This window comes from Mustela lutreola, chromosome 3 (genome assembly GCF_030435805.1).
Source record: "Mustela lutreola isolate mMusLut2 chromosome 3, mMusLut2.pri, whole genome shotgun sequence".
NCBI lineage: Eukaryota > Metazoa > Chordata > Mammalia > Carnivora > Mustelidae > Mustela > Mustela lutreola.
Window position 1 is genome coordinate 69,553,131 of NC_081292.1, and position 27,678 is coordinate 69,580,808.

General features: G+C 39.2%; 1 long non-coding RNA gene across 1 annotated transcript; it reads left to right on the forward strand.

Annotated features, from left to right (window-relative positions):
• Window positions 1-4,370: 4,370 nt before the first annotated feature.
• On the forward strand, window positions 4,371-27,652 carry LOC131828053 (uncharacterized). The gene is made up of 3 exons (XR_009352206.1): window positions 4,371-4,550; window positions 7,553-7,694; window positions 25,914-27,652. It is a non-coding gene; the product is annotated as an uncharacterized LOC131828053 (long non-coding RNA).
• Window positions 27,653-27,678: the final 26 nt, after the last annotated feature.

Below are 27,678 nucleotides of genomic sequence, written 5' to 3' on the forward strand. Positions count from 1 at the left end.
TGCAGAAATTATTAGAAATAATTCCATCTTATGAAGCTTACAATGGGGATTGCAACACTTCCAGAACAAAACTTCACTCCATTAATTTGGCCTAGAAAAGGCAGAGTAAACTACAGGAGGCTTTGATGAATGTTTCAATTACACTGAGACCATATATGTTTTAGGGGAAAAATAGAAGGAAAGGCTTTATTGCAACGTGGATGGAGCTCACCCTGTAAGAAGAGAGTGGAAACTTTATATTCCGAAATCATTGATTCTAATGGAAGGGAGGGGGCTTCCCAAGTCAAGTGGGCTCTGTTCCTCCTTCTTTGCTATATTCACTGGGCATTTCTACAGACATAAACTAATGAACTATGTAGGCCAAGAAGATATGCAGTCTTGTGGTTAGGAAATACCACTCATTCTCTGATAGATATGAGCCTTATAAGACTCCTGGGCAAACAATTTTGATCCTAACTGAACTGTTCCAAGGATCCAACCCAATTCAATTCTTAATTCCTGCTATGTGAGAGACAATAGCCATGGCACCTGAGGACTCAAAAATGAAAAAGAATGCTGTAGGTAGTATAAATGAATAAATGCACTAGAAAGTGATTCCTGTGCATATCTTTATGATAACATCTATTACATTGTGTTGAAATTGTCTGCATATGTGTCTGTCTCCTTAACTAGGGAAAACATTCTGTCTCACTCATCTTTCTATCCACAGAATCTAGCGTAGATTTTGGCTCAGAGAAGGCACTCAATAAATACCCTATAAAAATAATTGAATCAGAAGTAAAATAATAGAAAAAGTGGTATTGATATAGCTTAGAAATTCTGTAAGCAGAAACCTGAGACTTGCGCTAGACTCCTTCTCCCTTTCTTCCAACCCCATGTCCACCTGTCTCCAAGGCTTTGATGTTGCTCTCTTCTAAATCTCTCTAGAATCTCTACTTTTTCTTTTCTTCCCTCCACTGCTACTGCCTTAAGTAACATTGTGATCATCTTTTTCTTGGGCTGCTGTAATAATAGTCTCCTAATTTGTTCCCCACTCTCTTTCTTGCCTACTCCAATTCATTCACCATATTGCCAAGTTTCTAAAAGGTAAACCTGCTTACCTTATTTCACTGCTTAAAAGCCTTCAAGATTTCTCTTTGTCTTTGGCTCCTGTCCAAACCACCTTGAATAACATACAAGACGCTCCATGATCTGACACAGAGTTACTTCTTCAGGTTCATTTCCTCCCACACACATCCAAATTCTTCTCTGGTCCTTAGTCTCCCTGATGCTTTTTGGTCTCATCAGTGTTGTTGGAAATAACATGGTTCGAACACCCTGTTCTCTTGACTGTGAACCCTCTGCCATCCTCTTCCCTAGCACGATTCTGACTATACCGGCCGAAGTTTGACATATCCTTCAGGGCCCACTCTAGCAGAGCTATAGCCTTCTTTGCACTGTCATTATACTTTTCCTTTATTACAGGGGAGAGCAGAGCTTCGAGAATAAATAGTGATCTTTAGTCTGAGGCTGCCTGGGTTGAGAGTCTACCTTCAAGACTTACCAGCAGGGTGATCCTGGCCAAATGCTTGACATCTTGGTGCCTTAATTTCTTCATCTGAAAAAAAAATCTTCTGGGTCTCTGATGGTGGACTTTCATGGACCCAGTGGCCTGTAGTGCCTTCTGCTAGGATTTAGGTAATAATAATTATTACTGGAACACGAAGCATATTGGGCTCCTATACAGGCTTTGTTTGGTACAAATGATTCTGTTGCTGTTAAAATGTTTGAAATCACTGTCTTAGTCAAGCTCCTCACTTTATGGATAGGGAAAATAATAGTTAGTAAAAAATAAATCTAGTAAAGGATAAAGGATGAATCTAGTAAAAGGCTTGTCCATTTTTGCTGTAAGCCCTTTGGAGCAGCGTCCACTTATGACAGGGAGGTTCAGGTCTTTCTACTCCATCTGTTACCTCGAGTATTCTAAGCCCTGGAAACTCGAAGAATCTGAGCCAGTAGAGTACAAGGAGGAATGCTACAGAGCTCGAGGCAAACACTTTAATGAGGCCAAGCTCATTGCTTTGTTAGAGGCATTGCTTGCCAAATGGAATTGGCTGTGTATGGAATGCTCTGGGGCAGAGCCCTGGGGAGACTATGGACAGTGCATTGCAACAAGCAGACACAATTAGGCCTCGATCCATTCTGCATGGTTTCCTTCACCAGAGAGCTGGCATTGGAGATCAGATTTCCAGGGGTGGGTCAGATGGCAGGCATGTAAGATGCAATCGTGAGGTTCAGTGCTATAGATCCACCTCACTGCTGAAGCAGAGACACAAACACTGAAGAGTCTACTGTCCAAATGGCAGGAGAGAGCTCCCTTCGGGAAACCACACACTTATTCTTTCTAACTACTTTCCTCTGCATGCTTGCTAGTAGTTACTTGGAGCGGGGGAAAAAAAGAAGCAGGTTGGATGCCACTAGCACTGTGGTAGTAGTGACCATCTCTGCCTCCCTCAACCTTTAATAAGTAGTAATATGTGGGCTAGCAGGTGCTCCACTGAAAGTATTGAAGGAAGGAAGGAAGGAGTGAATGAAAAAATAGGTGCTTTGTCTGAGCCATTTGGATAACTGGCTGTTGGGGACTGAATATTTGTGTCCTCCCTAAATTCATATATTGAACCCCTAACCCCAATGTGATGGTATTTGGAGAGGAGGTCTCTAGGGGGTAATTAGGATTAGATGAGGTCATGTGGATGGGACTCCCATGATGGGTGTTTTCTTATGGCAGCTGGAGCCCACTAATACAGTGGCTATAGCTGCATTGTTTTTGTCGCTGTTGTTAAAGAAATAAAACGACTTTCACTTGCCAAGAGGGAACAGAATTATTTTGAGACTGAGATGCAGTGAAGAAATTCGCTATGCCAGCGATGTTCAAATATTGACTCTAACATTCAATACACATTACCAGCTAAAGGGTTGGGCCTTATATTAAACTTTTAGTACTAGAAAACCAAGCGCCTAATCCCTTAACCAAACCCTTAGGGACCAGATCTGTTTCAGAATTTGGAATTTTCAAATTTTAGAAAGATGAGGTGCATATACCTTATCTTTTCTAGTACCTTCCATGGGTTCTTAGCAGCACATCATAACCAATTATACTATTATTTCTGTTGGAAAGGATATACACAGTCATGCTAAGTGGAATAAAGACTTTGATTGCAGTGGCTCGATTCAGGTCATGTTTTGACACCAAATAATTTTGCTAAAACCTTTTGATTGTGAGCACTTTTGAATTTAAATTAAGGGCAAGAGCTCATGAACTTGTATTAAGAATAGCTATATTCAGTGCTTGCAGGGTGTTAGGACTCTACTAAGCACTTTACATGTATTACCTTATTTAATCTTTAAAGAAGAAAGGCAACTATGAATAGATTCATCTTATCTAGGTTGAAAACTACTCTTAGAGACCTTTATAACATGCTTTCACCACATAGCTGGTCACCTTGTCGCTCCCGGTCCTCACTGCCTCCCACTGTCTGAACAGAGACGTAGATAAGGTTGGTCTGCCACGAGGTAAAGAAGATGAAAAGGATCCAGAGACAAGAGGTAGAGAATGAAGAAATATTTTTTATTTTCAGTTTCTGGTTTTAGCCCTTCCTGAGGTTTTACTTATTTTCTGGGTTGTAAAGCATCCTTGTTTTCTGAATAGACTCTTAATTTTTACCTAATCTGGCCTAAGATGGTTTCTGTTACTTGCCCATAAATAGTCCTATTTGATACCATGTGTGGCAGATATTTCTTATGCTGTTTTGCTAGGGAGACCATTGAATCTCATTGAACATTGAAAAATTAGGGGACCTGACAGCAAAAACCAGCAAAATCAAAGGAAGGCCTTCTACTGATTAGTCTCCAAGGTGGTTCTCACACCAAGGTTGTCTATCCAATGAGCCTTTTCCACTACATGATGTAGCCTTTTACTATGTAAGAATGGAAGTTTTCCAGATGACTAGCTGAACGTTGTATTTGGTTAAAGGTTTCATGGTGCAGCATTACAAACTTAGAAGGAATGCTTTCAATGCAGAACCAGTACATATGGAAGAATGACAGGTAGGAATGTTGAAAAGTTTCATTATACATCCAACTAAAAAAAAATTGACCAAGGTGAATGGATTGTAATTCTCAGAGTTTGAATGTGTTGCACAGAGAAACACATTTTCCCCCCTCACAGGAGGGGGAAAGAGAACAGCAAGAACAGAGCTCTTTGTCTGTGTGAACAATATCCTCTGAAGGCCATTAGCTCAAGGCCATTTCCATAATGAATGGTGACAATATTGCCAGTTGCTCCTGGGGTGACCATAGATCTTCTGTGGATGCTGTAGGTCTTAGCTTCTCTTTGGCAGCATAGATGTTTCTTTTATTTATCTGGGCTATCTTATACAATATACTACCTAATTCACTACTTGAGAGCATAACATTTAGCAGGCAAGCCACAAAACACACATTTCATTGCAGCAGCTGTCCTAGAGCCAGAAGAAGTAAAGTGCGGTGCCCAATATGATCCTCTGACACAGGTAGGTTCTGGTTGTGTTTGTCTTTGAAAATGGCGATGGGGTTTATGGTCATCCTTAGAATGGACCTTTTAGCCAAACTGCATACCTGTGTTCCACAGACGAAGCTTTCTTTAAAGACTTTGGTTTAATTCTACACGTATTATCTTCTTAATGAGATTTGGTTAGGGAGTATACTTGTGGGCAACATGGTGTATGAGAAAGAAATACATTTGTTAAAAAAGGACCCCTGGTCTAGGTGGGACTCAGGGTTCAGTCCAGACTTGGCTATGACCTAAATCTCTGGGAGTCTGTTTCCACACCTTGAGAATGAACAGATTAGATAGACGATTTTAAAGATCCTTCTAATTTTTATGCTTGGAACTCTTTAAGTTCTTGGAACTCTTTAAGTGCAAAGAATTTAGTAAGGTTGATTTTAAAAAGGCACAGAAAGTAGACCAAATTAATTATTAAAATCTGGACAGAGGCAAACCGGTGAATTTCTCTGAGAATTAGTTTCCTCAGGTAGAAACTCTTGGGATCCTAATTTCAAGATCGGAGAACTATTGTGTGAATCTAATTAGAAAACAAATGTTAAAGTGCTTAGCATTTTAGGAAATTTTGCTATTGACAGATTTTTAAATAACGCCTGGCCCTTATGACTGCCATCTAGTGGACACAATAATAATTACATGATGCGCTTTTTTTTTTTTCACTTGGGCTCCTGAAACCCTTCACAAATGGGATTCCAGAGTATGGTTTCATCTGTTCCCCTATGAGTAAATGCCAATCCTAACTTAAAGTACTTAATTTACATTTTTAAAGAGAAGTATCGCATTAGAGGCATTAGAAGTATTTGTTGACTTTTTAGCTAGTCAGCCTTCTTCAAGTAATAGGGCAAGATTTCTTTGGGGGACATCTTTTCCCCACTGAGAATGTGCGCCCAGCTAGAATGTGGATCCTGAATAGAATGACTACGAGAGACCGAGAGTGGTTCTGTGTCTGCACGTGCCTGCGAAAATGGCTCTTGCAGCTTGGACCTACAAACTTACCTGTTACTTCTCATTTGTCTCATTTGACCCTCCAGTTTTCCCATTAACTTTTTAAAGCCCCATACATTGTTAATAGTCTCCATTGTAGTGTATGGTAAGCAGATTTTATTTTGTTCTTTGCACCTCAAGGGTCTTAACTTACATATTAAGAGACAGAGCATGCAAGGCAACTATGCCATTATTTGCAAGAAAACAGTGGTCCTCAGAGCTGCCGTTTAATCACTCTTCCTTATAGGCTGTGTGCCAGGCTGAATTTTTGTCCTGTACTCGTTATTTATTCAACACAACCATCCTTTGAGCTATTACTAGGAAGCCCCATTTTAAAGGTAGCACAAGTAAAGTCAAAAGAGATGGAGAAATTTGCCCAAGCACATGATGTTAATAAAAGGCAGAGCCTGGGTGAGTTTCAGTCATTTCTGGCGCCCAGCAGAAAGCATAGTGAGACTACTTTTTTCTGTCATCTGTAATGTGGACATTAGGTTTCTTTGCAGGCAGCCTGGAAATGTTAGGATCCACCAACGTAACACTGTGAGCTTAATTGAATTTATTAGCCAAAACCCTACCTGACCTTTCATTTGAATTGCTATCAAGCACTTCTTGGTCACATAGGTTTGCATGGTCCTTCCTTCTTAAAAGAGAACACAGAACACCCAGACAGAAAAGAGGAGGAAAGGGGCATTCCCCTCTGTCCCCTGACTTTCCTTTTGTCCTTGGGAGTCATTCTGATTCATACTATCCACGCCAGAACTAGCCCCCAGGGGTGACTGAAGCTAAATTTAAATGCTCAAATGGAGCACATCCACACTCCCCTTTCTTTAGTTTTCCTTACTACATGTAAAACACGGTGAAATTTTAAAGAAGAATTTAATTATCTACTGATAGCAAAACAAAACAAAGACCAGAAATCCCCAAGGGGCAATATGAGAAGGCTGAGTCAGAAGCCTTGGAGAGTTACTTGATCCTTTGCTGATTCTATTAAAACAGATCCTGTTTTACTCGCCATCCTGTCTGAGGGTCTAGGAAGAAAGTGGTAACTTTCATTTCCAGGCTTTCCCCCATTCTTATCAGAACAGAAATCATGGCCATACGGATCTGTAGGAGAAAATAGTAAATGTATCCACTTATTAAACAAATATTGAGTAAGCTATTACAAATGCCTGAATAAGGACATGGGGACTTCAAGTCATTTCTAGAATGAGCCAGTTTTTAGGGCACATTGTTTCCCTTCACAGAGATCCCTTTCTCTTCAGTTCTCAGTGCTTCTCTGAGCATCTCCCAGCCCGGGAAAGAATGCCCGCATACCATCCCACAGGAAAGCGTCTGATTATGGAGCTTAGAATCAACAGCCCAGACTTTTCTCTAAGTGAAGCCAATTGCTTTGTAAAGGAATTGAAATCTGAGGCCATGCTCATTAGCACAGGCCTATGAGTAACTGAGCCAACTGGGCCTTCCAACATTGGTGCTCGACCCAGTGATGTAGTTCTCTTGGGGGCCTGAGAGGCCTGACCATGCATGCATCAGGGAAGCTGATCCCCTGCAGGGGGAAGACCTGTAATGGCTGCCACCATCTTAGCTCCAGGGCCATCCCGGAGAAGCAAGGAATCCTGTCTCCACTCATTCAGAGCCAGCAAGAAGTGGATGACAAACCCAGAGAGAATGCTTCACGTTGACAAGTCTCCACACCCCAAAACCTAAAATTGGCTTGACCTCCACGTACGTCTCAGCAGCAGCACTGGTGTGGTACCGATGAACGGGGAGCCCAGTTTCCATCGCTCTTGGCTAACTTGGCACAGAACCTCGTAAGAGAAGGCTTGCTTTCCTCCTTCTAGTTATTAGAACGATAACCACTGAAAATAGCACTGGCAGTGAAGACAAAAATGCCTTTGCTTGTAACTTAACAAATGTTTCCTTTCCCCCCACAGTTTTATGCCCTTCAAACAATGTAATCCGCTCTTTTTGCACACGTTCTTCTAGAATGGTCTAGCGGTTAAGAGCCTCAGCGTCAACCAGATGGATCTTTTCTTAATTGCATGATGGCGAGCAACTTACTTCAATTCCCTGAAGCCAGATTTCTCATCACTAAGTGGAAATACTGACCAACAGCTCTACCTGTAAGGTAGTTGGGAATATTTAAATAAGATTATTTATAAAATATATATATATATATATATATATATATATATATATAGTGCATAGCACAAAGTCTAATCTAGTAAATGCTCAGTCAATTTAAATATTACTATCACTAAGTGAACTCCCACATATACATATGCCTCGTCCAGTTTAGATGATTAACAAATGCTAGGAGAGTATTTATACACTATGGAGTGCTATGCAAATATAAGATCTGAATATTGTTAGCACTTGTCTTAGTGATGAAGCATTCAGTTCAGTCATGGTCCAGTAAGAGATGAGTCAGAAGGAAAATCAGGGCACACAGCAGATGGCTTTCCCAAGCACATGACCAGCTAGGCCTTGAAAATCAGCCTAGGCACTGGTCAGCTAAAAAATCCTGGGGTAGTTTTCATTTGAATTTCTATCACGTATGTTCCTCTCTTGTTGTCCTTGCTGAAAGGCATGACCTTTCTTCTTTAAAACATGGAACACGCCAAGGGAAGTGTTACAAGGAAAAAGTTCATCTCTGGTCTTTGTCTTTGACCTTGCCTTGCTCTAGAGTCATTTTCATTCCTTCTGTCTGCATTTTAATCTGGTCCATAGGAATGGAATAGAACTCAAGTCTGTGTATGGCAAATGGCCCCTTTCTTTAGTTTCCCTTTGGACATCTGAAAGCAGATAAGCTATTCCAGAGAAACCTAACTGCAAACTGATGATTCTGGAACCCACTGACGATGAAACTGTGTGTTTCAGAATGGTGAAAGAACTTCTGGTTCTCCTTCCTGATTGTTTCCAGGTGTTGTTTTGGACACCTCTGGTTGAATACTGTATATGTTAAATAATGAGCAGCACTTCTGACAGATCTGGGGTACAGCAAAAGAGGCCAGGATTGATGAAGAGGCATGGCTAGCTTGAGCTAAGTAATTAGGTAGTGTTAGCACATGCTTTTGATCCTGTTTCGATGTGTCTTATTTAATAAGCTCTTGAAATCCTTTTCAAGGTTGCAAATAATTTACGGCACACTAGAACTCTACTTCAGCACTTCCCAAATCATGGTTTGTACATCTCTGGGGGTCCCTGAGACTCTGGGGTTCCCTGAGGCAAAAGCAACTGTCATTACAATGTCAAGATATTATGGGACCCTTTTTATTGGCTTGACATTTGCACTAATTGTGCAAAAGCAATCGTGGGCAAAACTGTGTGAATCGAGATAGTGGCATCTAGCAATTTTTTTATTTGCCATTGGGTTCTTCAACTCGATACACTGACAGTTAAAAAAAAAAGAAAGAAAATGTCAGTTTCAGTTAACAATATTATTAAAGGAGCAGAAAAAATATTAGTTTTTATTAAATCTAGATTTTTTTGAGTACATGAAACACCGTTTTTACCTAAAAGAATAACTGACAAACTATGGGTATTCAGACTTGGACATTTGGCAGATAATTTCTTAAAGAACAAAGTGACTATATCACTGGACGGAAAACAGCTCACAGTCTTTGTTACCAGTGATAAAATTTGAATTTTCATTTGAAAATTTGAATCTGCACCGTGGGTGTAAAAACTTTCTAATACTTAAAGATGTTTTTGATGAGCTAGGTAATGATATCAACAAATATGACTTTTTGATATTGTATAATAAAATCTGTGAGCACTTGCAAAATTTGCATGACTCAATGAAACAAACTCTCTAAATGACCAAAGCGTGATGTTAAAGTGATTTCTGATTCCACGTTGTAGCTTTTCAATGAGTTTTGGTACAGTTTTAAATAATATTTAAATTATCCAAAAAGGCTATTAAAATACACCTTCCTTTCCCAACTACATTTCTGGGTGATGTATATACATTTCTGACTCCAGGCCTTTTCTGATTCCTTAAGGATCTGTTTGGCCTGTTCTTAAAATAGCGGCCATGGGGTATAGGAGCCGGTGTTCTCCAGCATCCTGTCCTGCAGGTGGGCAACTCAGGGAGGTCTTCTATATGCTTCTCATAGGTGTTGGTGGAGGTAAAACCTCACTTTCTACAGGCCAACCTTAGTAATGCATCCTTCTCTTAGCTTTTCCTCCTGGCTTGCCCCTCCCTCACTCTTGCTTCCTGGGATCACCTCCCAAAGAAACTGCCTGCACCCAGGTCATAGTTCCAAGCTCCAAGACAACCTGTTTCTAGAGGCCTGCTATGTTTAGATACTGTGCGAGTAGCCGAGGCTATATTGGCAGACAAAGCCATGTTGTAACAAGCAGGCGAATGTCTGCTATGGTTATGATGCAGATTGAGTGATTTGGGGCAGGATAATAATATAGTGAGATTTCTTCAGTTTGCAATGTATCATCCATTTCAATGAATGCATGTAATCTTTAGATGCAGGAAAAAGAAACAAACAAACAAAAAACCTCATGTACTTTCTGCCCACAGAAAGAAATAGAACATTAACAGTGCCTCAGAAGACCCCCCTATACCCCTCTCTAGCATGATCAGATTTTAGTTTTCAAAAGTGTACCCTGGTGGTTGCATAACCAATGAGTGGAAGGAGAGTCAGTGGAGCAAGAAACACCCACTCAGATTTCAAGTCGTGGCTGTATCATCACTGTTCCATAAAGTTTTTCTTGATCTTCAGGTTGAAATCCTGACTAACCTCGATGAACTCCAGAGTTTTATGGTGGTGATTGAAATTCTTTACAGCACTTACATGACTCTGCCCTAAGAAAACACTAAGACAGAACAATTTTATTGAGTTACAATTAATACGCTATGCAATTTACCCGTTGAAAGTGTAGAAGTTCAATGTCTTTCAGTATATTCACGGAGTTGTGCAACCATCACCATAATCCATTTCAAAGCATGTACATCACCTTAAAAAGAAGCCCCATGGCCTTTAGCTATCACCCTGGCCCCATTCCCAGTCTCAACCCCAAGCAAGCACTAGTCTACTTTACGTCTCTCTATTGGTTTCCCTATTCTGGACTTTTATAAGAAGGAAATCATATCATGCATGGACTTCTGTGACTTTTGTGACTGTCTTTTTTCACTTAGTATATTAGTATATTTTCTCAGTTGTAGATTTGCTATTTCTGAAGGATATGAAAATTTTGGAAAAATTCCGGGAAGAGGTCATCAAGGTACAGGGTATGTGTAAATAATTTTGCATGAAGAATAAATAAAGGAACTAATAATTGTTACTCTGAGGGAGAAAGGGGCACATAACTATCATGAAATGATAGAGAATGTATCTTGTAAAGGAAAAGGTTCTGATATTCTCTAAAGAGGACTGGAGTGAACAAACAAGAAATGACAGAGAGATAGTATTTAGTTAATCTAGTTAATACTTTATAATATATATAATATATTTTATAATAAATAGAATATTTTACAATATATAATAGATAGCTATTCTACCCAAAACTATGTAATAAAGAGAATATCCAAAAATAAAATGGTTGGCCTGGTGATGTACTGAGCTCCTCATCCATGAATGTATGTAAGTAATCAATATCTCCTTGTCCCTATTAGGGATGCTGTATCATGCATGGGTTCTGCCTTCATGAGGACAGAACCTCATTATTCTGAGCTCTCTTCCAGATTACAGGTGCTCTGACTCTAAATACAATTTTGTGTCCTTTTGGTGTAATTTTGATAATGCAGGCTGGGTTTGTTTCCTATGTTTTGCAGGACAAGTTTTCTCTTGCAGGACAGTTCTCTCCCCTGCCTTTCATCTTACGTGCTGATTTTACATTATTCCAGTCACCTCGTCTTAAAAAGTACACTGACTGTAACGCTTTCCCCATCTTCTTTTTTTCTTTTATCCCCAAATCCATGTGGTTGCTAAATTCTGCCATTTCTACCTCTGCAATAGGTTGGTCTCTTTTCCATCCCAAATTTGGTCTTTTATTTATTTTTTTTTTTTAGATTTTTGTTTATTTATTTGACAAACAGAGATCACAAGCAGGCAGAGCAGCAGGCAGAGAGAGAGGGGGAAGCAGGCTCCCCACTGAGCAGAAAGCCTGATGCAGGGCTCGATCCCAAGACCCTGAGATCATGACCTAAGCAGAAGGCAGAGTCTTAACCCACTGAGCCACTCAGGCGCCCCTTAATTCGGTCTTAAGAGGATAGCCACCATACTGGTGACCTAGTTCTAGGCTCCTTCTCTTGTTCTCTATCCTATTCACCACATGCATATATGTGGCTAATCTGTTAACTTTCCTAAATCACTGCTCTAATGAACTCCCTTTCTTTCTTTTTATTTTTTTTAAGATTTTATTTTTTTATTTGACAGACAGAGATCACAAGTAGGCAGAGAGAGAGGAGGAAGCAGGCTCCCCGCTGAGCAGAGAGCCCGATGTGGGGCTCGATCCTAGGACTCTGGGAACATGACCTGAGCCGAAGGCAGAGGCTTTAACCCACTGGGCCACCCAGGTGCCCATGAACTCCCTTTGATATTCACAGTTTTCATCAGTTCCATTGGCTGACAAAGTCTTCCTTTTAGAGCCTAGCATCCCGTTGGGACCCAGTACTTACTCATGATCCAGCTAAACTGGCCACTTACTGCACCATCTTGACAATCTCACAATGGAATGCCCTTACCTCGCATTTGTCTCCACTGTAATCTTTAATCCCTTTTTCAGTGTGTCAGTTAATGGCAATGTTTTAAAATGTCCCCACTCCTTTCCTGACTTCTCAGCTTGCTAGGATTTTTGCCTCTGAGTTCTACAATCCTTATTTATATTTCTACTACTTAGCCTTCTATTGGCAAATGCTATTCTTGTTTTCTTTCAGAGGGAGTTCCTTGAGAATAAGGACTATGATATCATCATCCTGAGTATAATGGTTTATGTACAATAATTGATAAATATTTAGGAAACGAATCACTAAACAAGCAAACAAATATGCAGATAATTTTAACTATGAATCACCTTTATAAAAATAGCATGAGAAGGGAGTATAGTGTGGTGGAGGTGCCTTACTTTCCATGGATGACTCCAACCATTGCTCAATTAGCTATGGAAAAGTCATTGCTCATCAGATGAATGGGACAGGAAGGTGACAATGACTCAGGATAAGCTCAGCCACAGAAACAGAAACAGAGGAACCAAACTTTTTTTTTTTTTTTAGCTAAAGACTTTTCAGGAGCCCAGTCTTATTCATGTTAGAGAAGCTCATCAAAACTTCACCAAGTTGTCTGTTGGACTATGTTATTACTTGCCCTGACTTCCCTTCTTAATAACAGCAGCAGTAACAAAAGCAATTGAAAAACATACATGGTCAAGAACCTTGTTTTCCCTTCAGTATGGAATCAGACAACAGGAGATCAGACAACATCTTAAAATATGGGCCTTTGGTGGAAGGTGGACCCTCTAATGAAGCCTCAGGGTTTCCCAGGGCCACCGAAGATTATTACATCTGTCTTCACAGAAACTCCAGTTATGTTTAAATAGTAACCTTGTGCATTCAGCCCTTGTTCTTGGTAGCACTTGGTGCCAACCTGCAAGACTGTGCTGATGTGGGATTAACACTAATACAAAGTAGCAAGGTAGGGTGAGAGAAACTTCTTCAGAGAAATCTCTATGTAAATACAAACAAGTTTTCATTCAGAAGCCTAGGGCGGAAATGTCTGCAAAGGAGAAAGTCATGGGGTTTCAAATTTGGAACTTTAATCATTCTGGTTCCCGATGATGGTGATGGTGATGACGATGAAATATTTCATGTGTCAGATAAGGCTTGGGTTTCTATCCCCCTCCACTCTTGATTTAAAAATAGAATAATACTTCATTTTATGTGATATTCCCAGAACAGTGAGAACTTTTGACAATTTGTCCTTATTTCTGTGTTTAATCTTTAGTATAAGAAGGATAGGTCCAAAACTCTGCTTACTTGTTTTAGAAATCACTATTCAATCTCACTGTGAAAATTTTCCTTTAAATATATTTGTCATGAGAACACATTGGGTATTTTTTTCTGCCTCTTGTCCTTGATAACTTAAATTACAGTATAAATACCATGAATATCCAGTCTTCTTTTTTTGTAGTGTCATTAATTAAAGATAATCAAAGAAGAGATTGTGTCATTCTGAGTATATTTTCTCAACCCATCTTTGTCTATCAGTTGGATTGGTCACTAGATGGCACCAGTAGCTAAGCTGGTGAATTGAAAAATCTCTTTGTTACAATCTGCACTGCCAACCCCTGGCAAGGATTGTCATTATCATCACTTTGATGTTTTTATTTTTTGAGAAAAACCAATAGGTTGAAAGATGATTTTGCTCTCTGAATTTGTTGCAATTATAGGCATATATTTTAAAACTAAACATTGCCCGATTCTAATATTCATTGCACTTAGGTATTCTCTATTGCTTTGGGGTGGCTTAAAAATGATTAGCTAACTCTCCAGCTATAAAAGACTATAATAATTGAATACGTAGGAGACACAAGTTGCCAAAATAATTCAAGCCTAAAGGTGTTCTTAGGTGTTGAATTTGTCGGGGAGCTCAGTCTTCCCCCTTCCTCCTGGATTGATTCCTCAGTCCTGGAGATTATTTGAATTTTACTTCCTCTACAGTTCTCTGGTTGATTATGGAAGAGGAACTGAAATTGGCAGGCTGGGTTGACGTGCACATCTAAATGATAACACTGTGTGCATACACTGTGACCCTTCTATTTCCATACAATCTTTGCTCACTGTGGACAAAAAGAATCTGATTCATCTAAGAGCCTTGGGCTAGAATTAATTACTTCTAGAAATCTATATAAGGCCAAGTTTTTACATATTTATAAGTGAGTTCCCATTTCCCCAAGAGTTCCTGTAATTGTCATCTAAGATTTCTTTCTTAGGGAACTGTGTCCACATGTGAGATTAATCACCCATGCACTATTCATACCCTGAGAATATGGTTCACTATTATTTCCCACTAGTCTCCTTTCTGAGCACTTTCAGTTAGTCTGATATCCTTAAAATACCATACTTAATCTTTCCTACTTGCTTTTTGCCTTTGCTTGAGCTCTTCCCTCGACCTGGATACCTCCTCCCTTCTCTTCACCAAGGCAACCTTATTTCAAAGGTATTTCTCCAAGATCTACCTCTTCCATGAGACCCGCCATGTCTCCTTCAAACTAATATTTTTTCCGTTGTCTTGCATTTCATAGGATTTACATTCTGTAGTAGAACACAAAAACTGCTACACTGGTCAAAAATTCAGCACATTTACCATACCTACTATTTCGACGTGTCATGCTGAGTGATGAAGACAGAGCATTGAATAAGAGAACTACCTCCATCCTCCCAAGGCTGAGGGTCTAATGAGAAAACCATATCATAAAAGGTAATTTAAATGGAATGGAATAGAGAGGCTAGAAATATACTCTTGTAGTCAGCTGAACTTTGACAAGGAAAAAAGGTAATACAATTAACCAGTGATGCTGGAACAACTGAACATCCATATACAAAGCCCTGAAACTATACATGGGCCTTGAACCCATCTCAAAAATCAACTCAAAATGGATCATAGATTGAATGTAAAATGCAAAAGTATAAAACTCTTAAAAGATACTATAGGAAAAAACCTAGATGATCTTGAGTATAGTGGTGCTTTTTAAAGAAATAACTCCATGAAAGAAATACAGTTAATATTTGGACTTCATTAAAATTAAAAATTTCTGTTCTGAAAAAAAAAAAAATCTGCTCTGAGAAAGACAATGTCAAGAGAGTGAGAAGACAAGCCACAGACTGGAAGAATGTGTTTGCAAAAGACACATCTGAAAAAAACAAAGCACCTGTTATCCAAAATATATAAGGAACGATTAAAACTCACAATAAGAAAGCAAACAACCTGATTAAAAAATCAGCCAAAGTCCGTGACAGGCATCTCACCAAAGAAGATATACAGATGACAAGTAAACATGTGAAAAGATGCTCCATATCATATATCATCAGGGAAATGTTAATTAAAACAATGAGATACCACTACACATGTATTAGAATGACCAAACTTCATAACACTGCGAACACAAAATGTGGGCAAGGATGTGGAGCAACAGGAACTCTCATTTATTGTTGGTGTTAATGCAAAATGGTACACTTTGGAAGACAATTTGACAGTTTGTTATAAACAAAAATGCTTTTGCCCTAGGATCCAATAATCACACTCCTCTGTATTTACCCAAAGGAGCTGAATACTTACGTCTACACAAAAACCTTCACAAAAACATTTATAGAAGCTTTATTCATAAATGCCGAATTTGGAGACAACCAAGATGTTCTTCAGCAGGTGAATGGGTAAATAAACTCTGGTACATTTAGATATTGTAGTATTTAGCACAGAAAAGAAATAAGCTACAAAGCCATGAAAAGACGTGGAGAAAACTTAAAATGCATATTATTAAGTGAAAGAAGCCAGTCTGAAAAGACTTCATACTGGAGGATTCCAACTATATGACAATCTGAAAAAGGCAAAACTATGGAGACAATGAAAACATCAGTGGTTGCCAGGGGTGGGAGAATGAATAGGCAGAGCACAGAGGGTTTGTAGGGTATGAAAGTACTCTTTATATAATAATAGATGCATGTCATTCTACTTTTGTCCAAAGCCACAGAATGTACAATGCCAAGACTGAACCCTAATGGAAACTGTGGATTTGGTTGATTATGCTGTGTCGATGTAGGTATTTCCTTGGTGAAAACAGTACCCTGCTGATGAGTGATGCTGATAATGGGGGAAGCTATGCATATGTAGGGGGAGGGAATACATGGAAAATCTCTATGTCTTCCTCTCAGTTTTGCTATAAGCCTAAAACTACTTTAAAAATAACGTTTTTGTAGTAGTTTACACAAAGGGTGTGTTAGGAGAAATCAAGGCTGCCTTGGCTAATCTATCCTAGGGATTTTAAAAGGTCTCTCTGCGGAAGGCATACTTAACAGGCTCTTAAAAGAAGAGTAGAAGGTAGTCAAATGACTGGGAATAGTAAAGGGAATTCAAGGGAGTGGAAACTAAGGAGCCAGGATTGGTGCCCAGACAGTCCTCAGATCCTGCACTGTAACCATCACACTACGCATTGTTAGTTCAGAGTGTTGCCTGTTGACTCAGTGAGACTTGTTACCTAGGCCTGACATGCAAATCACCATTGTTTCTAGGGTGTACATGGTTCTTTTAATTGGCTTCCCTTGAGTTTTACATTGAAATTTTGTTCCAATGCTCAAACAAGCCTTTGTTCTAGCTCCCTGAGGAAACTGGCTTGGAATTCATTCATTCATTCATTCATTTATTCAATCAATTAGTCAACAAATACAACAAATACAAATACAACAAATACAAATACAACAAATACTGCTATGATCCCATGGTCATTCTAAACAGAAAAAGTGCTTGCCTCTCATTATTTTAAAATGTAGGGAGAGAAGCAGACATCAATCACAGTAATCTCTTATATAAATATAAAGCCCCAATGTGATCATTGGTATGAGGAAAAAGCACTTCGTGTTCTCAAAGCTTCTGGCAGAAGGATTAGATGCAATATGGGGAAAGGCTGCATAAAGAAGGGACTTCTGGGTTGACCAGGCACTGACTGGTGAATTGGTATTAACTGCTGAAAGGCAGAAGGAGCCAGAGCATCCTTGGCAGAGAAAGCAGCATTGCAAAGAGGTTATAGCTATGGAGTGAAAGAAAGCCATGGGGGCTGGTTCACTTAGAGCATATGGTCCAAGAACACTGAGGAGGAGGCAGCCTGTGCATTCAGTGCTTAGAGCTAGGTTAAAGGACAAGAGTGATAAGTAGGGAGACAGGGAGACGAGGAGGTCCATGATAAAAGTTCACCCAGTGTGGAGACCAGCTTACAATGTATGCAGAGCCCATCGAGGAAGCTCCATTAACAGTCCAGGGTAGATGATGCTAGTGTGAGATAGGGAACTAAGGGGGAAAAGAAGAGAACGGATTTGAGATATGCCTTCTCATTAAGAGGAAATAAGAAGCATCAGAAGGAAAAGGGGTGTTGAACAATGTGGAGAGTTTTGCGGTAGCATCCAGCTTGGAACATATGAATTTTCCATTCAAAGCCAGGGAGGTTTAGACAAACCATTCCACCCTGGTAATAGAAGGCATTCATAGTGGACATTTTGTCTAAAATGTACAGACACATTATGGAATGTTCTTTTTTTTAAAAAAAATTTATTTATTTATTTATTTGACAGAGAGAGATCACAAGTAGGCCGAGAGGCAGGCAGAGAGAGAAGAAGGGAAGCAGGCTTCCTGCTGAGCAGAGAGCCCGATGCAGGGCTCAATCCCAGGACCCTGGGATCATGACCTGAGCTGAAGGCAGAGGCTTAACCCACTGAGCTACCCAGACGCCCCCATTATGGAATGTTCTTCCATGGGAATGCAACCATACCCCAGCATTTCTTATGTGGTATAGATATGTATGATGCTTAACAGAATGGAAGTCACTACAGCAATAAATTTCCCTTTGATGGAATCTTCATAGGCAAGGAGGAAAATCCAGTAAAGATTAGGTTTTGAGAATATTGTCTATCGACTTAGAACTCTGCAATCTGTAGACTAATTTAGCCACCAGGAGTCAATCAGTCTCATGTGAACTAGAATGGGAAAATGAAGAATGTGTCATGTAAAAGGGAATGATTCAGGAACTAAAGACACCTGAATATAAGGTTCTAGACTCAGTGCTATCTAACAGAACTTCCTGTGAAGATGGAAATATTTTATATTTCACTATCTAATACAGTTGTCACTAGTCACATGTAGCTGTGAAATAATTTAAAAATGGCTAGTGTGACTAAGAAACTAAATTTTAAAATTTTGGTTGAATTAATTTAAATTTAAATAACCACATATGGACTGTAGTAGTGTTTGGGGAAACACAGGTCTCAAACAGTAGTAGTACCTCTTCCTTCAATCACGACAACCAAAAATGTTTTAACGCATTACTATTATGTGTCCTGGGGGTGGGAGACATGTGGTAAAATTGCCCCCAGTTGGGAATCACTGGCTTGGTTGAAGTTTCCTTTGGCACTTGTCATCTTATGACTTGTCTGGTCACCTGCTGAGTGACCCAGAATAATAAAATAAGGGTAATGGTCAAGAGGAAACAGTTCTCTGTAGTTCTTACTTATGATAAAGACTAAGAGGCATAATGAATACTAAGCTGTAAAGGATATCTGGAGGCAATTTATATCACTGGGGATTTCTTTTTGCATAGAAAGGATGGAGAGAGAGCAACTGCATAGAATTCTGGCTGTTACACCAAGAGCAGGGCTGGAACTTAAAAGGCAAAAGCCCCGTCCATCGCTGAGACCCACACATGTTTTACACTCTGTCAGGTTTATTCTTTCAAGAAAAAAAGAATCCCTAGAAGTTTTATAAATTGAAACAGTATCAATTATTATACAACATTGTATCTTATAATATAATGGGTAACTATCCCAAAGCTATAGCTGTTTAGTTCAAAATAAAGCATGAAAAAGCCATAATCGTTTTTATAATTAAAATGTTCAATGACAAGATATCAAAAGCATTGAGAAGTATTTAATCTACTATATTTTTATTTTTTTAAAGATTTTTATTTATTTATTTGACAGACAGAGATCACAAGTAGGCAGAGAGGCCTGCAGAGAGAGGAGGAAGCAGGCCTCCTGCTGAGCAAAGAGCCAATACGGGTCTCCATCCCAGGACCCTGGGATCATGACCTGAGCCGAAGGCAGAGGCTTTAACTTACCGAGCCACCCAGGTGCCCCTATATTTTTATTTTTTAAAATTTTAAAAAATAATGTATTTATTTATGAGGGAGAGAGAGAGCACGGGGACAGACGGGGGTGAGAGAAAGAAGCAGACTCCCAGCTGAGCAGGGAGCCGTATGCGGGACTTGATCCCAGGGCCCTGCGACCATGACCTGGGCTGAAGGCAGACACTTAACTGACTGAGACACCCAGGCACTGCTCTGTGATATTTTTAAAATGCGGATATATATTTAATTTTATATGTAGACATGTTTTAACTTAACAAGTTACTACTGAAAACACTGACAGCCAACAGATAGAATCATTACTCCATTATTTTCCCTCTCTCCATCCCTGATCCTGATATTCCTTTCAAAATGTCCAGTAAGGAAAAGGCAGCTATGCAGAGCCTGGCATGGAAGCATGAGGAGAACTGAGGGCATTACTGTACTTAGGTCATGGGCTACAAGGCAGAGCTTGGACAGCTGGCTGCCTAGACCACCCAGGCATGGAAGAAACCATGTTTTTGCTTGGAATTGCTTCTTTTTGAAAAGAATCACTGTTTTTGAATAAATTGAAATCAAAGCTTCAATCCTGTGTCAAAAGATGTCTGAAAATAACAAGGAAATGGAAAAGAATCTCTATTACCCTCACAGAGGGACATTCTATGATTTCCTTCCCTAAAAGTCTTTAAAAGCCAGACAGACAACCAGTTTTTAAGGATGGTATGAATGGAGACCTGCCTGGTGAAGGGGAAATGGTCAGACAATCTGGGGACTCCTCTAGCTCTCTGGTTTTAAAAATTCTGTCTTCCCTAAATGAGAATGAAGAAGTATATTGGAGAGAATACCCAAGGAGCACTAAGTTCTCATGATGTGTGCTCCTAAAAAGAAACAGTAAAGATCTTTGAAACATGGACGCATAAATAAGCTATTCTGAAAATTCACATTAAATTCTTACAGACATAATAGCTGCAGGGGTACAGTGTTGGGGAAAAAATAAAGATGCTTAACGATGGTCTGATCCCATCCAAAAAAGGTGTTATTTAAAAAATAATAATTTGGGTGCCTGGCTGGCTCAGTTGGTTAAGCGACTGCCTTCAGCTCAGGTCATGATCCCAGATTCCTGGGATTGAGTCCCACATCAGGGTCCCTGCTCCATGGGGAGTCTGCCTCTCCCTCTGACTTTCTCCCCTCTCATTGCTCTCTCTCACTGTCTCTCTCTCAAATAAATAAATACAATCTTTTAAAAATATATATATATATATATATGTAATATAATAATTTAACTCTAATCTAGTGCCCTTTTGGCAAATCCCTTCCGCTCCCTTCTTTAAATTTAGAATGTCTGAGTATAAACAGTTTTCTGGGCTTGTTACACTAAAATTTGATCTCAGACCTCCTCGTCTCACTGGTTTAGAGCACAATGAGGCCATTGTTAATGGTAAAGGTAAGAGTCACATCTTGCTCTTCCAAGAACCTTCACTCCTCTAACCCTTTCCATCCTGATTAAAGGGACTTGAAGAGTTTCCTCCACTCCACTCTCCCACCCCACTGTAAAATGAATAGCACAGAGCTCTCTGCATATGCCTTATGCGATGTATTCTTCTCTTTTTCCCTCCTGAGAGAGTGCTCCCTAATCACTGTGTGGTCTTCCTTGAGTTCTAACCTGCCTTTTACAGACCTCTTCAATTTTTTATTTCTTTGACCTAAAGTTCATGAGAGATTCCAATTCTACATTGAGGGCTATGATCTCAGTTGCCCAATTTAACCCCTAAAAATACAGGATGCCCAGTTAAAGATATGTTGCAGATAAACAAAGAATAAGGTGTATAGTTTAAGTATGCCCCCAATATTCCTGGGACATAATTCACTAAGAGGTTATTTCTTCTTTATCTGAAAAAGGGCATCCTGCTTTTTATCTGGCAGTCCTAGCCCCAACACCCCAGCTGCACTCAAAGTAACCTTGTTGTTGTTGTTTTCCCCAAGGAGCTTTCTCAGCCTGCCTTTCTCGGGCAGTACATTCCTATCAGGTGCAGGAAGACATGTGTGAGTTAAGACATGGCGTTCGCTCTTACATTGTTTCCAGAGTCTTTGTCATGAGTCAGCATGCTTCCCTATAAGCATACCAGTCATCTGGCATGGAAGCAGAACCCCAAACATCCTAATCCTACTTCCTTTTCAAATATCCTCACTCTTGTTTTATTTCAGTGGAACTAATGTTCTCAGGCTGGAATCATTGCTGTAGAAAGGCATTTAAATTCTAAATAGAGTCATGATTTCCTTAAAAGTAATAGCATCAGAGAACTTAATTCATTTTTTCAGAATCCTAACTGTGGGTTCTTACCTAATTCATATCTTAATATGTTGTTTTAAAATTCTCCTTTTCATTTTTATAGTGGTATAACAGCATAATGAATGTAGGATTCCCCCAAAATTATGCCTAGTGAATGACTCTATATTAGGAAAGTAGCATTGAGGTAATATACTGATTTATGAAAATTGTCTATCAGCTTAATTACTTTTAATAACTGAAAGACAGTAAATCCTTTATTTGGTAAGAGTTTGTGTATTTTATTAGTCTGTATATTGGTTCTTCTACCCGTACAATAAAGTATAAATATCTTATAGTAGGAACTTTTTGGATGAAGACAACAGACAGCACACACAGCTACTTTTATTCTTTCTAAACACCTGTAGTAATATATTGAAAAGATTTTTTTTTAATGGCGTAAAGCCATGAGAATGAGAAAAGCAAGAGACAGCACCATAACAACGGATCAGAAAAATGGAAAGAAAAGTGCTAACTGACTCAGCAGAGCCCAGAAAGCTGAATCTTAATGTGACAGTAGAGAAAACCGGGGACCATCCTAATTTGTACCGTAGAATTCACAAAAACCCATGAATGTGTCAGTTCCAGGGATCTAGAGATGAAGAAAGGAGAGGTTCACATAACAAGATGGAGAAAAAGATAAATAGGTTCCTGAAAGCTCATCCCCTCTAGCCACTGAGAAACTGCTTGTCCTGCATCTCAGCACGGGTTTGCACACTGATTCTGTGGAGCAGAGAAGGGTAGGTCGGGAAGGTCTCTGCACCAAAGATGTCAGGGCTGCGGGCTCTACCAAAAATAAAGAAATTATGGGGTCACCTGAGTGGTTCAGTTGGTTAATCGTCTGCCTTTGGCTCAGGTCATGATCCTAGGGTCCTGGGATCCAGCCTCAAATAAATAAATAAAATCTTTAAAAACATAATACCCCCCCCCCCCCAATTCTTGGTATATTGCATATAAATGCAACCCAGCACAAACCCAACCCTTCTGCTCCCCTCAGGTGCCAGGACACTAGCAACCTTTTATCTATGCAAGAGATTGAGAAACTCTCTTCTCTGGTCGCCAGCCTAAGGAAGAGACTTAGAGCTCAAAAATCAAGAGACTTTCCAAAAGCAGCCCACACTGATCACACGGTACCAAACCTCAAAGGCAGCACGCTCCACGTGCTCAGACAGTCCACTTTCTTAACCCCTCACCCTTAATAGGGAGCAGAGCACTGCGGATGACCAGGCATTTCAGAAAAGCCCTTATGTGAAAGAGAACAAAGCAGACTCACTGAAGAGAAACAAAACAAAATAGGAGCAAGTCAGAAGAAATAAATTATTTTAGGGCAAAAAAGTGAAATGCTATTACTAGAGAAATATAAATCTACTCTATAGTAAGAGAAAACAGATAAATGGTTGCCTGAGGCTGGGGGATGGGCAAGAAATTGACTGAAATAAAAGAACAACAGAACTTTTGGAAGATGATGGAAGTGTTCTATAGTTTGGTTATGGTGGCGGCTACACTGGTGTATACATTCATTTAACAGTGTACTTAAAATGGGCACATTTAGTGTATGTAAATTATACATCAATAAAGTTGATTTTTAAAATCTCTAATATTTATAACCCACAACATCAAAATATTAATTATTGCATCCATGACACAAGAACAAGATGCTATGTAAAGGTGGAGGAGAGGCATTTAAAGGAAAAGCAAAAAACAACAAAAAGGGTACCTGGGTGGCTCAGTCGGTTAAGCGTCTGCCTTTAGCTCAGGTCGTGATCTTAGGGTCCTGGGATTGAGTCCCACCTCAAGCTCTCTGCTCAGTGAGGAATCTGTTTCTCCCTCTCTCTCCCAAATAAATAAATAAATACATCAGAAAAACAAAAACAAAAACAAAACAACCTTTGAAATTAAAGAGTCAACATGGAAAAATAAAGTTGAAATCTCCCAGAAAGTTGGGCGAGAAATAATGAAACAGAAAATAGGAGAGGCAAAAAATTAGATAATTTAAAGAACTTCTGGGATTTGTTATACCCCAATGGTAGGAAATCTCAGAAAGAGAAAATTAATAGGGAGGGAAATCATCAATAATTTACAAAGACATCCTAAACATGAGTTGACATTTAGGAAGGGTGTGCCAGGTCCTCAACACCATGAAATATGAATAAAATTGACCTACAGAGAGGATCATCATCATGAAATTTCAGAATGCTAGAGGATAGAAAGTTTTTCGAGAGAAAAAACCCTGAATCTTATCAAACATAAACAATATGAGATAGAAATGACCCTGAACTTCTCAACAACATTGGGAGCAAGAAAACAGTGGAGCAGTGCCTACAGAATTTTGTTGGAGCCTTAATTCCAACCTATACTCAGCGATACAATCAGCATGAGGGCAAACCATAGACATTTTCAACCATGCAAGATCTGATTAAAAACTCCCATCAATCATCTCCCAAAAAACAATTGGAGGATATGCCCCACTAAGTAAGAGTGAAACCAAGAAAAGGGGTATAAAGGACACAGAAAACAGGATATCCAACTTAGGACTTGGTACAAAGACAATCACTGGGAAGATGGAGCAGAGATAACCCAGAACTCGATGTGTGCACCAGATGGGGAGGGCCAGACAGGGTGTGTGTGAAAGACACTTGGTTACAAAGCACTCTCTTCTAGTATGAGGACTGAATGCCTAGCGAGCTTGGCCAAGATTCTTATGTAGCTCCCTTGGACCACATCCTCATGAAGTTTCTGCTCTTCCCTTCTTGCCCTACTTGTGGACCCTTACAAAAAAAGGTGCTTTAGGGACAGCTGGGTGGTTCAGTCAGTTGGGGATCTGCCGTTGGCTCAGGTCATGATCCCGGGGTCCTGAGATGAAGACCCATGCCAGGCTTCCTGCTTCTCCCTCTCCCTCTGCCTGTAGCGCTCCCTGCTTGTGCTCACTCTGTCTCCCTGACAAATGGATAAATAAAATCTTAAAAAAGAAAAAAAAAAACACTAAAAAAAGGGGGGGGGGTGTTTTGAACTTCTCCTCAAAGCTAGGCTCTGGTGAGCTTAGAAACATTAAGAAACAGAGTCGCTTGTTTTCTCTGACCAGAGTCTTGCCTGATACCCAGATTTGGTCTGTACTTCAGCCCGGCCATGTGTCCCCACTATGGGGAGCCCTTTATTTCCCAGAACTCTGTTGTGACCTTGCTCACTAACTTCCTTAGAAGAGGTTCTTATAAACAGCCAAAAACTAAAACCAGACTCACAGACTCAGGACAGTTTCTCTTTTTCTGAAAGCTTCTTTCTAACACTGGAAATACTACCTTCTCCTTACATAGCTAGATTTACGTAATTACTCACTTTTTCAAAACTCAGCAGTTTAGGGGCATCTGGGTGGCTAGTTGGTTGAGCATTTGACTCTTGGCTTAGGCTCAGGTCATGATCTCGGAGTAATGGATCAAGACCACAGAGCCTGCATGAGATTCTTTCTCTCTTCCCCTCTGTTCCTCCTTATGTCCATGCCCCACATAAGTGAATAAATAAATAAATAAATAAAATCTTAAGAAAACTAAACAGTTTATTGATTAGGGATACATGTGTGAGTGGTAGAATTACTAAAATCAATCAGAAGAATGAGCAATGCAGAAGTCAGGATCATGGCTACCTTTGAGGAAAAGGGAAGAGAATGGTTAGAAAGAGGGATGTGCAGAAGGTTTAAGGTAGGGTGGCGTTTTATTACTTAACCTAGATAATAAATACACAGTACCATAGTTTACATATTGTTTAAGTTGTGCATATGAACTATTTTGGGTATACAATGCATTTCACAATTAACAGCACATCCTATGCCAAATTTATTATGCTTTGAGAACCGAGATTAAAAACGTACAGCTCTGACTCTCACCTTTCCGGATACCCTATGGGTTTTTATAAATGTTAAAGCCTTGATTAGCAGGATCTCTAGAAATCAGGTTTTGGACATTTTATTCTACAATATATTGACTTACAACATTCCAAAGTTGCTAAAGATTTATAATTTGATTTCAAGTGGTATATATTCAGGAATACCTTTATTTTTTTCAGAGGCTGTCAGTTATTTTGTGATTATAAACAAGCAACATAGTAATTTAATTTTAATTGATCAAGCTACTGTATGTTTCAGATTATAAAACCTCCACTTGTAACTCCCAATAACTTTTTTTTTTCCAGAACATCTTTATTGATTGGCCGGACCCAGACATGTCTCTAGCACTCCTCCCTAGGTGGTGGAAAGCGAAGGAGAAGAGACTGCAGAGGCTGTGGAAGAACCTCGATTAAACTGATGAAATGTGAAATAGGAGAGACGTGAGACATTATTAAATGATTAGGTTGAATATTGAAGGGCTAATGTAGCCTGGAGAATTATGAGAAGCTGGAGTTCCACATCTCTGTTGAGAAATCAGGATTTATTGGTCTGGTTGCTGGACTCATTCAAATCCTATACTTGTTAAATTTGGAAAATATTTCTCATAGGACCTCAAGAATATTCCAAGCCTAGGGACTATCAATATTTCACAAAATTCTATTTTGATTAAAATGCTTTCCCAAAAGAAGTAAGCCCTTACTAAGAGAAAGTATGTAGTAGCGTGCTAACTCTAGTTCCTAATCTAGAGGATGGAGAGCCAAAGGCAATGTAATATGAGGATAATCTATTCTAACGTAGGTGTTCTTTGTGGACTTCCTGCTTAAAAAGACATTAAGATATTAAGTAATAAAGATATTTGAAAGCTCACCTCAAGTCCTTCATAGAATTTCTCTAATTACAGCTCATCAGGAAGATGACAAGTATTTAACTCTAAATGAATGCTATAACCTGCCTTAGGTTTCTAATAGAGTGTAAACTCTTACTCAATGCTCAGTTGTATTTAGATGGACCAAGAACTAAGCATTCTCCTTGCACCCAAATTAGAAAAACACTTCTCCAGTTAGCCTGGGACCAAAGGCTTATTTTGAAAAGAGAATATAAACAAAAAGCAAAATAAAACTCTGAGCTAATTTTCTTGCCACAATACATACTGGCATTGAGAAGACTAAAATTAGCTACAGCTAATTTTCAAGCAAGAGGAGTGCTTTTATGCTTCTCTAGACAATTAGGTTTCATGCTTCTTTTTGTGAGCTCCTCCCAAATTTTAAGTTGCCATTGTATAAGAATGTCTAGAGTCAAAGAAATGGCTGTCTCAACAATTGAGTGCATATGGGCTACAATCTTCACACAATATTGTCAAGGGCATTTTCTGGACCCAAATATAAATCTCAGCTTCTAGTTGGATGCATTATTTGTTGAAATATTTATTCCATAGTCCTTTACTGAGGTTTCTTTTCTTCCTCCTTATGATACACTATGCCATTTGTTGTTGATTTAAGAAACTTAATATCTCTGGTTGATATCTTTAATGTTGAGAACTCTACCTTTTTAAGTGCCTTGTACCTTGAGCAATATTTATTTAAGCTATCCAAAAAAGACACAAAAAGCCAACACAATGAATGCCAATATACCTGCCATGAGGCTTAAATAAAAAACATAGTGTTTGTCCCTTTCTAAATTACATCTCCTTTCCTTCCTTCACTAAATATGACCACTCTCTAGAATTACTTTCTGTCATTCCCATGGATTTCTTCATAATTTTACTAAGTATTCATAAACAATATAATATGGTTCCACAGTGTTTTCACTTTCATATAAATATTGTATATACTCTTCTGCAACTTACTTTCCACCCAATACTATGTTTTTGAGATTCATGCCGTTGATATGTGTAGCTATAGTTCATTTTCAGTATTGCATAAATACTTCACAGTGCATTTATCTGTGCTCCTGTTGATGGACATTTGGGTAATTGCCAACTTTTCTCACACAAAAAGCTATATGAACATTCTTACAATATATTTCTTCATGCACGTGTGAGGGAGTAGAGCTTAAGCCTGAAACTGGTCA